This window comes from Scyliorhinus torazame, chromosome 10 (assembly GCF_047496885.1).
Source record: "Scyliorhinus torazame isolate Kashiwa2021f chromosome 10, sScyTor2.1, whole genome shotgun sequence".
Lineage (NCBI taxonomy): Eukaryota > Metazoa > Chordata > Chondrichthyes > Carcharhiniformes > Scyliorhinidae > Scyliorhinus > Scyliorhinus torazame.
Window position 1 is genome coordinate 256,393,709 of NC_092716.1, and position 13,440 is coordinate 256,407,148.

At 55.1% G+C, this 13,440-nt stretch overlaps 1 protein-coding gene across 11 annotated transcripts in view; it reads right to left on the reverse strand.

Moving 5' to 3' along the window:
• The window catches only part of nav2a (neuron navigator 2a), a 1,224,858-nt gene that overhangs the window by 492,017 nt on the left and 719,401 nt on the right, over positions 1–13,440 (reverse strand). The gene's annotated exons all lie outside the window — the stretch shown is intronic.

The window sequence follows — 13,440 nt, forward strand, 5'->3', positions numbered from 1 at the left end:
ACTACCCGGGACAGCACTACCCGGGACAGCACTACCCGGGACAGCACTACCCAGGACACCCCTACCCGGGACACCACTACCCGGGACACCCCTACCCGGGACAGCACTACCCAGGACACCCCTACCCGGGAAGACGAAATACCGGACAGTGACTCAGAGTGGATGGGTGGAGACGAACCCCCACCCCAAAGTGCCATGGACTCAGAGTGGGACGAAGAGCACGACACAACGCCACTGCTGTCACCAACACCCTCCACCATCGCAGAAACACTCACCACGGTTGGGCACTTTAGTGATGAGGCGTCTGGTACACTCACTGGTGCGCACAACACAGCCGTCCCGGTACAGCAGGTGGAGGTAGGAGCAGCAGAGGGACCGGGCGGTCGGAGGGCAGCCCAGGCCAAGCGAACATCTGCCGCCCAGATGTATCCCGTGTTCCTGCAGGTACCACACCCACACATAGATCCGATGCAACCACCGACACGGAGACGAGCGAATAGGGTGACGGGTGGCTTGCGGCGGCTGCGGTCGCAGGTGGAGGAGTCCACCCGCGTCCAGGAGCTGGGAGTGGTCCCGGTCATGCGTGCCACCCAGGCTGACACCGCACGGGTGGCGTCCGCGGTGGAGGCAATGGGTGCAACGGTGTCAGACATGGGGAACGGTTTGCGAGGCCTGGGGCCTTCCGTGCAGGCGGCGTCTGTGGCCCAGGAAATGGCTGCCCTCTCACAGGAGGCCATGAGCCAGTGCCAGCGCCAGATGGCAGAGGCGCTCAACGCCATAGCCCAGTCTCAGCAGGCCATGGCCCAGTCTCAGCAGGCCATAGCCCAGTCTCTGCAGGCCATGGCCCAGTCTCTGCAGGCCATGGCCCAGTCTCAGCAGGCCATCGCTGAGGGCATCGGCGCCAGTGGCCATGTGCGAGCTGGCGTCGCACTGTCGCAGACAGGGTTCGACAACCCCCTGGGCTCCATGGCTGCAAACCTGCAGACCCCTGTCGATACCAGCACGGGCCTCCAGGACTGGCAGCGCCAGATGTCGGGGGCGCGTCGGATGGCCAGTCCGTTCGCATCCCCCACCCATGTAGAGGCCTGGGGGCCATCGGGCACCCCGAGGGAGGAGGAGGTGGTGTGGTCCGTCCCGGCTCCCTCTGTAGGGGAGGTCCCGGTACACCGCGACACCTCGGACTCCCCCCTTCCGTCCCAGGAGCATCGGGTGGGCAACGGGCAGGACAGGCTGGCAGCTCGCCATCCCAGTCGCCCGGGCCGCAGCCTGGCCCATCTAGGCCAGGACGCCCCAGGAAACGGCCGCCAAAGGGATCCAGTGTCAGAGGGCAGGAATCACAGGAGTCCACCTCCAGTTCTGCTGTACCATCTGGGGAACCACGTAGACGTAGTCAAAGGGCCCGTAAGGCCAAACAATTAGACACTGAGTAAGTTGGCACGGGTGCAGGGCACAGATGAGTTTTAGGCGCTAGGGCACGTGCATGAACTCCTTTGGTTATTAAAGTCAATGTTACACCTACCGAAGCTGCCTTTGTGCTCTGTCCAAAGTGTGCGGGGGTGTCATGTACGTTGAGCGCAAGTGTGTGTGTGAGGGGTGGTCTTACCTCAGCCCCAGGTGAGTCTGCCCCCTTCCCCCTGGGCCGCCATCAACATCCCCCGGGCAGAGGACGGGACCGTGCGCTGCAGTGTCACAGCCGCATGCAGGGATGGTCCGGGTGGATGGTGGTACTGTGGCCATGGGTCAGACATAGTCCAACGATGTAGAGCCAGGAGCTCATCGGAGGCGGGTTGTCATCATTCTCCATGGCCTGCGATAGACTCGCGTCCACCCGCAACTGGGTGAGCCCGGCCCGTTGTGCCGCCGGTGGATCGGCAATTGGGGGTGGGGGGGTGGTGTGCATGCGGGTGGGGTGTGTGGGGTTGGGGAGGGGGGTGAGGGTGCTGGGTGGGTGGATGGGTGGGGGGTGTGGGTGGTCGGCTGTTGTCATGGTGTGCGGTCTGTGGCCATACTACCCGATTCCCACGCCCATCTAGTCAGTGAAGCGGGCGTCTATCAGTCTGTCCCGTGCCCGCTGGGCCAGCCGGTAACGGTGGACAGCCACCCGTCTGTGTCTACCCCGTCTGCCCTGACCATTGCCCCCATCCCCCTCATCTGGGGAGGACTGGGCCTCTTCCTGCTGCTCCTCCACTCCGCCCTCCTCTGCCTGCGGCACATCGCCCCTCTGCTGGGCTATGTTGTGCAGGACGCAGCACACCACAATGATGCGGCCGACCCTATCTGACCGATACTGGAGGGTGTCCCCAGAGAGGTCCAGGCACCTGAAACGCATCTTCAGCACGCCAAAGCACCTCTCGATCACTCCCCTTGTCGCTACATGGGCATCATTGTAGCGGTTCTCCGCCTCATTGCGTGGCCTCCGTATAGGCGTCATCAGCCACGATCGCAATGGGTAGCCCCTGTCGCCCAGCAACCAGCCCCTCAGCCGGGGATGGCGTCCCTCGTACATGCCGGGGATGGATGACCGCGACAACACAAATGAGTCGTGTACACTGCCTGGGTGACGGGCGCAGACGTTCAGGATCATCATGCGGTGGTCGCAGACCACCTGTACGTTCATTGAATAGGTCCCCTTCCTATTAGTGAACACGGCCCTGTTCTCTGCAGGTGGCCGCACGGCGACGTGCATCCCATCGATCGCGCCCTGGACCATGGGGAACCCGGCAACGGCAGAGAAGCCCACGGCCCGGGCATCTTGGCTGGCCCGGTCCACGGGGAAGCGGATGTAGCGGTGCGCCATGGCATAAAGGGCATCTGTCACTGCCCGGATGCACCGATGCACCGATGTCTGCGATATGCCGGACAGGTCCCCACTCGGTGCCTGGAATGACCCCGTTGCATAAAAGTTCAGGGCCACCGTAACCTTGACGGACACGGGGAGAGGGTGTCCCCCGCCAGTGCCACGCGGTGACAGGTGTGCCAGCAGGTGGCAGATGTGTGCCACGGTTTCCCGGCTCATCCGGAGTCTCCTCCTGCATTCCCGGTCCGTGAGGTCCTGGTATGACTGCCGGGGCCGGTATACACGGGGCGCCCTCGGGTGCCTCCGTTGCCGTGGGGCCGCGACGTCCTCCTCCCCCTCCTCGTCCTGTCGGTCAGGTGTCCCTCCAGCCTGAGCGGCTGCCGCCTGCCCCTCTGCGGCAGCCTGCGCCGCCTCTCTGGCACGCTCCTCCTCCTCCTCCTCCTCCTCCTCCTCATCCAGGGCAACATAGACATGAGCGGCTGCCACCACGGCGGCCAACATCGCTGGATGGTCTGAAAACATGACGGCCTGGTGGGGGGGAGGGGAACGACGACATGTCATCATTGCCCATATCCCCTCCTCCCCCCAGCCAGGTGGCATGGACCGCATGGGTCCAACTGTTGGAGGCTGGCACCTGGCCAGGTGGACGAACTCATTTGCCCTCCCATCACCCACCCCGGCACGGACCCCCCCCCCCAACCTCCACCCCGGCATGGACCCCCTCCCCAACCTCCACCCCAGCACGGACCCCCCCCAACCCCCAACCTCCACCCCGGCACGGACCCCCCCCCAACCTCCACCCCGGCACGGACCCCCTCCCCAACCTCCACCCCGGCACGGACCCCCTCCCCAACCTCCACCCCGGCATGGACCCCCTCCCCAACCTCCACCCCAGCACGGAACCCCCCCAACCCCCAACCTCCACCCCGGCACGGACCCCCCCCCCAACCTCCACCCCGGCACGGACCCCCTCCCCAACCTCCACCCCGGCACGGACCCCCTCCCCAACCTCCACCCCGGCACGGACCCCCTCCCCAACCTCCACCCCAGCACGGACCCCCCCCCCCAACCCCCAAGCTCCACCCCGGCACGGACCCCCCCCCAACCTCCACCCCGGCATGGACCCCCTCCCCAACCTCCACCCCGGCACGGACCCCCTCCCCAACCTCCACCCCAGCACGGACCCCCCCCAACCCCCAACCTCCACCCCGGCACGGACCCCCTCCCCAACCTCCACCCCGGCACGGACCCCCTCCCACCCCAACCCCCACTCCACCCCGGCACGGACCCCCCTCCCCAACCTCCACCCCAGCACGGACCCCCTCCCAACCCCCAACCTCCACCCCGGCACGGACCCCCTCCCCAACCCCCAAACTCCACCCCGGCACGGACCCCCTCCCCAACCCCCAACCTCCACCCCGGCACGGACCCCCCGCCCCCCCCCCCCAACCTCCACCCCGGCACGGACCCCCTCCCGGCACTCCCCCGGAGCCCTACCTACTCTAACCACCCACCACCCCCCCTCCCCCCCCCCCCCCCCCCCGGCCGCACACACACACACACAAGCCGAGACACACCTCTCCTCACGCAATCAGTCTGCGGCCACGCCATTTCCTGCCCAGAGCCAACCCCCCAGGCCGTCACTCACCTCCTCGCTGGTCGGCGTGAGCCTGGAGCACCGGGTCACGCCGATGAAAAGGAGGTTTGATTGACGTCGACGTGAACGGTCATCACGTCGACGGACTTCGGCCCATCCGGAAGGGAGAATATCGGCAGGCCGAAAATCGGCTGCCTTGCGCAGACCCGTGACATTCTCCGCGGCAGCGGCGCCATTAATGCCCCGCCGACTTTTCTCCCTTCGGAGACTTCGGCGGGGGCGGGGGCGGGATTGACGGCGGCCAACGGCCATTCTCCGACCCGGCGGGGGGTCGGAGAATGGCGCCCGTGAGGTGTCATCTTTTGGCAGTAAGTAAATAAAAATGTACAAATTATTTCTAAAATAACAATATAAATAGGGTAAAAGGTGTCACGGTGGTGCAGTGGTTAGCACTGCTGCCTCACGGCGATGAGGACCCGGGTTCGATCCCGGCCCCGGGTCACTGACTGTGTGGAGTTTGCTAATTCTCCCCGTGTCTGCGTGGGTTTCGCCCCCACAACCCAAAGATGTGCAGGGCAGGTGGATTGGCCACACTAAATTGCCCCTTAATTGGAAAAACATAATTGGGTACTCTAAATTTATGGGGGGGAAAAAAATGAAAGAAAAAAAATTGGATAAAAGAGCAAAGGGATCTGGCAGTACCGGCACATAAGTTGCTAAAAGTAGGTCGAATTGCTAGCTGGGTCATGAAAATACCAAACTAAATAGTAGGGTTTGTCTCTTGAGGGATAGATTCAAAAAATAAAGTTATGCTCATCGTGTATTGAACCTTGGTTAGACCATACCTGAGGTATTATATACAATTCCCCACATCCACCACCGGCATTGAACGCACCCCCCCCTGCCCACCGCTCCCCACCCCCTAACACCGCGGAAGTATCGCCGGCACTCCCCCCACCCCATACATCAATGCAACCCCGCCCGTGGGGCTCCCACCAGGGCCTGCCCCTGGCACTGTCCCCTGACCCAGGTTGTCCCTGCCAAGTGCCAAGTTCTCACTCTCAGGTCAGTGCTGCCAGGTTGGCACAGTACTAACTTGGCAGTGCTAACCCAACAGCGCTAACTGGTGCTGCACGTCCCTCTGCCCCAGGGGTTATCCTTACCTCTGCGCCAATCGGCTGCCTCACGTCTCGACAAACCTGTTTAGCGAGGGGTGATCATTTTGCATTCCCCTATTCTCATGATACTTTCCACCTGTGCCGCCGATCCCGCAGAGAGCGAGCGCAGGCTCAAAATCCACCCCCCCAGCATTTCCACTGGTGGGGAAGAGCATAAGTAGAGGCCATCAATATAAGACAGTCACTAAAATATCAAAGGGGATTCAGGAGTAAAATCCACTACCACAGGAGTGTTGGAAATGAATAGTTTGGATGCACTTAAGGGGAAGCATTTGAGGGTGAAGGGAATAGAGGACTCTCCTGTTAGAGTTCGAGACAATGAGAGGAAGTTCAAGGGGAGCATAAATGTTGACATGAACTGATTGGGCCAAGTGGCCTGTTTCTGTGCTGAATGTCCTGTTTAATCCTGTGATATTGAACGAGATGGAGCAACTAATTCTGAGAGGCAGCTAGGAAATACTAGACGTACTGGACAAAATACATCAATAAAATTCAACGGGGGTCTGGATTTTGCAGTGGTGATGGCAATGAAACTGTTGATGTTTGTTGTCATTACTCCACTGAAACTGACAGCACATTGGGAGCCAATAGGTGAGAAGAATAAGACGGACATACAGAAGTTTCTGTCAGTGATTCTACGTTCCTCCAGAGGATGGGCTGTTGAGTTCCTCCCTCCCCATTCCCCACACCTGGAACAATGAACTAAGTGAGTCCAAATAGCCTTGCCCATCTATATCGATTTTATGATCTTGTGAAAAGATAAGGAGATGTTATATTTTAAATACCGACCTCTGATCTTCAAGGAAATAATTGTTTTGCAACATAGAGCTTTTACCGCAAAAATATTGAAAGTTACTTGAAATTAAGGCTCGAGGAAAGAATGACAAACAGCTTGGCTCCACGTGATTATATATTATTTTTATACTGAGTACATTTTCTTTGCTATGTCTATGAATTGGTATGCGGGCCGCACAGTGGCACAGTGGTTAGCACTGATGCCTCACGGCGCCGAGGTCCCAGGTTCGATCCCGGCTCTGGGTCATTGTCCGTGTGGAGTTTGCACATTCTCCCGTGTTTGCATGGGTTTCGCTCCCACAACCCAAAGATGTGCACGCTACATGGATTGACCATGCTAAATTGCCCCTTAATTGAATTGGGTACTCTAAATTTATAATTTAAAGAATGAATTGGTGTGCAACACGTTCTATACAGGACATGTTCTTCCATATTTGTAACTGTTAGTTCTGTAATTACTCCAGTTTCCACAAGGCCAATGCAAACATATTTTCATCATCAACTATCTGCACCTGTCACAGCAAATTGTCCCTCTTTATTCTCGCAACATTTGTCATTGACCCAGTGGGAACAATTAAGCACAATTTACCATAATCTAATGGGAAACTATTCTGTATTGACAAAATACATATTGTTAATGGTCTCCACTCAATTAGAAGGTACTCTAGGTTTCAAATAACAGGAAAGCAACATCAAGTTCTTCGAAAATGGTCATGACAAATGTACCAGGCGGACAGAAGTGACATGTTAGTAAACCAGGAGCTCGACAAAATGTGCATTCAATTATCCAGAATAATGGTTACATTTTACTTATCTACTTTTAATACACATATTTACTACAGAAAACAAACAATTTCCTAAATTACACTTTTGTTGAGGCAATAAGTTGGCTGTTGGGCAGCCTTCGATCTCGGAAGACAATGGTTTGCATTGTGGTCGTCAACTCTCTGTTAACCATCATCCAGTGTGACTCATTGTTCCCGACTGTCATGGCAGCTTCAGCTGCATTTATTTCGCAGGGAGACAGAGGGGTGAGAAGGTGCACAGTTCACTGGCCTCTGTTTTCCTGAGCCCTTTTCTCAGCCAGCTGAGCTTTCCATTTCTGCTCACCTCCAGAAATTATAGAACATGGGCGAAATTCTCCGGAAACGGCGCGATGTCCGCCGACTGGCGCCCAAAACGGCGCAAATCAGTCGGGCATCGCGCCGCCCCAAAGGTGCGGAATGCTCCGCATCTTGGGGGGCCGAGCTCCAACCTTAAGGGGCTAGGGCCGCACCGGACGAATTTCCGCTCCGCCAGGTGGCGGAAAAGGCCTGTGGTGCCCCGCCAGCTGGCGCGGAAATGACATCTCCGGGCGGCGCTTGCGCGGGAGCGTTAGCGGCCGCTGACGGCATTCCCGCGCATGCGCAGTGGAGGGAGTCTCTTCCGCCTCCGCCATGGTGGAGACCGTGGCGAAGGCGGAAGGGAAAGAGTGCCCCCACGGCACAGGCCCGCCCACGGATCGGTGGGCCCCGATCGCGGGCCAGGCCACCGTGGGGGCACCCCCCGGGGCCAGATCGCCCCGCGCCCCCTTGTCCCGCCGGTAAGGTAGGTGGTTTAATCCACGCCGGCGGGACAGGCATTCTAGCAGCGGGACTTCGGCCAATCCGGGCCGGAGAATTGCCAGGGGGGGGGGGCGCCAACCAGCGCGGCGCGATTCCCGCCCCCGCCGAATCTCGGAGAATTCGGCAACCGGCGGGGGCAGGATTCACGCCAGCCCCGGCGATTCTCCAACCCGGCGGGGGGCGGAGAATCTCGCCCCATATATCTTTTATAAAGCTACTGACAAAGTAACAACACTACTTATGTACAGAATGCTGTAGTACATCATGAGAACTTTGTCACAGTCAAAGGTAATGTACCCTGGGCATATCTTGCGCTCTCTCAACAGGAAAACTAATTGAATAACTGTCATCCAATGTGAGGCGGCTACTTAATGTAATACACCGGCAGTGGGACCAGAACTGGGGATTATTGTGTCTCTGGACGCCGAAAAAGCATTCGATACGGTCAAATCGAGTTACTTCTTCTCGGTTCTGGTTTGGGATTGGTCCTGGATTTGCATCGTGGGTCCGACTGTTATAGGAAAGGTGGCGGCTAGTGGTCGAACAAATACATGAATTCTGGGTTTTCAGGCTGCACAGGGGGGCGAGGCAGGGATGCCCATTGTCCCCATTGTTGTTCGCATTGGCGATCGGACCGCTGGCGATTGCTTTGAGGGCCTTGGAAAAGTGGACGGGAATTGTGAGGGATGGAGTATATGCGGACAACCTTTTACTGTGTGTTAGGAATCCAAGGCCACTTATGGGGCAGATAATGGGGATATTTCAGAGGTTCGGTTCCTTTTCAGGATATATACTAAATGTTGGGAAGAGTGAATATTTTGTGGTTAGCCCTCTGGGAGGAGGTGCGGGGTTGGGGGCATTGTGGTTCTGTCTGGCGGGACAGGTTTTCGCTATTTGGGGATTCAGATGACCCGGGATTGGACGTGACTTTGCAAACTGGAATTTACAAGTTTGTGAGCAGGGTTGGAGCGGACCTGTAGGAGTGGGACAACCTTCCACTGGCGGGCTGAGTTTAATCTGTTAATATCAACATTTTGCCGTGATTTGTGTTCTTATTTCAATGCCTCCCAGTTTCTCTGCCAAAGTCGTTTTTTCGGGATATGGAGCAGCTTATATTGAGCTTCATATGGGCAGGGAGAACACCTCAGATTCGGAGAGGGGTCCTACAGAGGGAAAGGGAGGGTTAGCATTGCTGGGCTATTAATCTACCATTAGGAGAACTGCAATTTGATTTTATGCTGGCCGGTTTCTGACATTTTAGCTTCCAATTGATTCTCCCGCACCCGCCCAACACCAAACCCGCAAGATTGTAGAAACCCAACCAAGTATTTTTTTTACTTTTAGTCTTAAACAGTACATTAAAACAGTGTTCTTCAAACTTTTTTTCCGGAGACCCATTTTTACCAACCAGCCAACCTTTGGGACCCAACCCGGCCGACCTTCACGACCCAACCCGGCCGACCTTCGGGACCCAACCCGGCCGACCTTCACGACCCACGCCGGCCGACCTTCACGACCCACGCCGGCCGACCTGCGCGACCCACCATTTTCTTTCACCTTGTTTGCTGCTGACAAAAATGGAGGAAATGGTTTTGGGTCCTTTTGGCCCTCGTACACGCTCCTCCAATGGAACCTGTTGGATGAAGGTGAAGCCTTCCGGTGTCGGAAAGTATGGAGTCTCCATCTGTCCAAAGTTCTGCATTTTTCCCGTAAAATTTTATTAAATAAAACCCCCTCGGACTTGTGTAAAAAAATAAATAATAAAATGAATAAAATAAATGAACAAAATGAATAAAACCCCCCCGAACTTGTGAAACAAAAAGCTGCGACCGTTTAAAAAAATAGCGGCCGCACTGCGCATGCGTGCCGATAATCGTGCGTGCATGCGCAATGCGGCCAAATTTTCTTTGCATGTTCATGGCTATTTTAAAGGCCGCTTGCCCGCACCTCCTCAGGCCCATCCTCAGGTGTCCACCATCCGCGACCCTCCCAACACCCGCCCGCGACCCACCTGTGGGTCGCGCCCCCAAGTTTGAAGAACACTGCATTAAAACATGAAGTATAATTGTTATTTTGTTGTGGGTTGGGGGGAGGGGGGAGGGGCGGTAGACTGCTGACAGGAGAGGGGTTGCTGAAAGGTGACATGGGTTGCTGAAAGGTCGATGATGGTGGGCAGCTGAGGATGGGGCTGAGGAGGTGCGGGACGCAGGCTGGAGGCTGGCCCAGGAAGGGCTATGGTTGATCGGTGGGGAGGGGGCAGGATCCCGGGATCTCCCCCGACCAGGCGGATCACATGGAACGTGAGACGGTTGAATGGGCCAGCTTGAAAAGCTTAAAGATTGACGTGGTAATGGTACAGGAGACACAACTGAGGGTGCTGGCTCAGACTAGGCTGAGGAAGGGGTGGGTAGAGTCAGTATTCAATTCCAGACTGGATTCCAAAACAGGGGGGGGGGGGGGGGGTGGCGATTCTGATGAATAAGCGAGTGGCGTTCAAAGTGGGACGTATAGTGGCGGACTCAGGGGGTAGATATGGTAGATAGGTGCGTAGGAAGCTGGAGGGGTTGCATTTATGCACCGAACTGGGACGATGTAGAGTTCATGAGGTATTGGGGAAGATCCCTGATCTGGACTTGCATCGTCTGATTATGGGGGGGGGGGGACTTTACTATGGTTCTAGATCTAAGGCTGGATCGGTCGAGTTTGAGGACAGGGAGGGGGTCGGCGGCTGCGAAGGAACTACAGGGGTTTATGGAACACATTGGGGGGGTGTTTGGATTCCTGTGGCACCACCCGTTGGGGGCGTGGAGGTTTGGGCGGCCAAGAGCGAAAGAGTACTCATTCTTCTCCCATTTACACAAAGTGTACTCCCGAAGGTTCTGATTCTTCTTCACCTGCCCCCCCCCCCCCCAGGGGATACAGGACAAGCTGGTGTGAAAATGTGAGTGGGGGAGGGGAAGGTCTCAGAAATTTATGAAGATCTCATGGAATGGGAGGGGGCCACATTGGTGAGATGAAGCGAAAGTGGGAAGAGGAATTGGGCAGGGAATTAGAGGCGGGGTTGTGGGAGGGCGCCCTGAGTAGAGTCAATGCGTCCTCATCGTGTGCCAGGCTTAGCCTGATACAATTTCCACAGGACGTATATGAGGCCCGGATGAGCAGGTTCTTATCAGGGGTGGAGGATAGATGTGGGCGGTGTGCGGGTGGGCACGCGAATCATGTCCATATGTTTTGGGCTTATCCGCAGCTTAGGGGATTTGGGCAGGGATTTGCCGATGTCATGTCCACGGTATTGAAGGTACGGTTGGTTCCGCGCCCAGAGGTGGCGATTTTTGGTAGCCGGAAGACCCGGGGGTGAAGGGGGGCGAGAGAGGCTGATGTTTTGGCCTTTGCCACCCTGGTAGCCCGGAGACGGATCTTATTGGCGTGGAGGGACTTAGATACCCCAAAAATCGGGGGTATGGGTCAGTGATATGACTGGGTTTCTCAGGCTTGAGAAGATCAAGTTCGCCCTAAGAGGATCGATGCTAGGGTTCACCCGGACGTGGCAGCCGTTTATCGACTTCTTTGGGGAAAATTAAGCTGTCAGCAGAAAGTGGGGGGGGGGGGTTGCTAAAGGGAAAGAGGGAGGCATGGGTGGCTGGTTGAGGTGGGAATTAGTTAGTGGGAAAGAGGGATTGGGGAATTGTGTATGTAAGCCATGGTGGCTGGGTTTGGTTGGGTGGGTGTTAATTGCTTTGTTGTTTTTTCCTCTAGAAAATTGTTAAAATTATATATGCCTTAATAAAATATATTTTTTAAAAACCATAAAGTATAAAATAATACAGTATACAGGTACAGTTCTGGATAACTTTATAATTGCTTCTGGTTGGTAAAGTGCAGATTCGTATTAGGCAAACAGATATTCCGGTTAGTAGCGAATTCCGGATGGAAGAATGTCGGATAACATAACGTTTGCTTTTATAATTGAGAAGATGAACCAAAATGGTCTTTTTCATTCCACCATCAGGAAATAGGAATGTGCACTCACCGCTATGTTATCAGGTATCTGAAGTGGAACTTTTTCCAAGATTGACTCTTTGAGCAATGCCACGGAGGGAGGTAGCTCGTACCCTGCAGCAGCTGATGGTTACTCATGCATGGTCCTCAACATTGAGTGTTTGTGTCACCTTCCAACATACAGACATGCTCTTCCACTCAAATAACAATTAGGATCTGGAATCTTGGCGAAGTATCCCCTCCCTAATCAATGGAACATCTCCAGGGCAGCACAGTGATGCAGTGGTTAGCACTGCTGTCTCACAGTGCCGAGGTCCCAGGTTTGATCCCGGCTCTGGGTCACTGTCCACGTGGAGTTTGCACATTCTCCCCATGTTTGCGTGTGTTTCGCTCCCACAACACAAAGATGTGCAGGGTAGGCGGATTGGCCATGCTAAATTGCCACTTAATTGGGAAAAATGAATTGGGTATTCTAAATTTATTTTTAACAAAATCAATGGAGCATCACCAGCCCCCTGTGTTGGCTCACAATGGACAAGTCGGAGCAGATTGGTCCCTGAACCTGGTCCATTCTTCCATGCATGAATCACTTTGGGTCATTGCAAACTTGTAATGAGGAACAATGGGTACGATCTACCATCTATTTACGCCGGCACGATATTCCGATTCCACGCCAGCGCATGAGTTTCCCGGAGACGAGGAAGGCACACCGGGAAATCCCGTTGACACAGTACCGAGGTCCCAGGTTCGATCCCGGCGCTGAGTCACTGTCCGTGTGGAGTTTGCACATTCTCCCTGTGTCTGCGTGGGTCTCACCCCCACAACCCAATGATTCAATGGTAGGTGGATTGGCCACACTAAGTTGGCCCTTAATTGGAAAAAGTTTAAAATATATACACAGTCATTTGCATTTTGAATTATTGCCCACTCGAACTTTCTTTAAAAATACTAAGAAATTTCTGGTTTCCGTTCGACAAGAACACAGGAATTTAATGGTGCTTTGCCACAGGGATAAACCTATTCCTCACTTCCTTGCAGCAACACAATTGGAAATTCCAAGCAACTGTGCCACCGTCCTCATTTAGCCATTTGCACTTATTCAGATTTGAAGCTGGACTGATTTTCCCCCCACTTTAAGTGTGATTTCAGATAACGTGCATCTTGCTTCACACTTTGTTATTCTTTGAATCAGCTCATCAATCATCTGCTGCGGTGTCTCAAAATCCAGCAACTGCACTAATTTTAACTGCCCGTTACATTTTTTTGCTCCACGAGTTTGCTATTCTAAAATAGGGGATAGGAGCAAATTTGATTTTCAATTAAGGAATAACTTCAAGATTCCAAAGCAATTTTTATTTCCGCTGTTGAATATCATAACGTAAACAAGCAAGAATGGAAAAACTGATCTTTCTGAAAATAAATGTCCGTGAGATCGCTTTTTAAAAAAAATATACGCATATTATCGTTAAC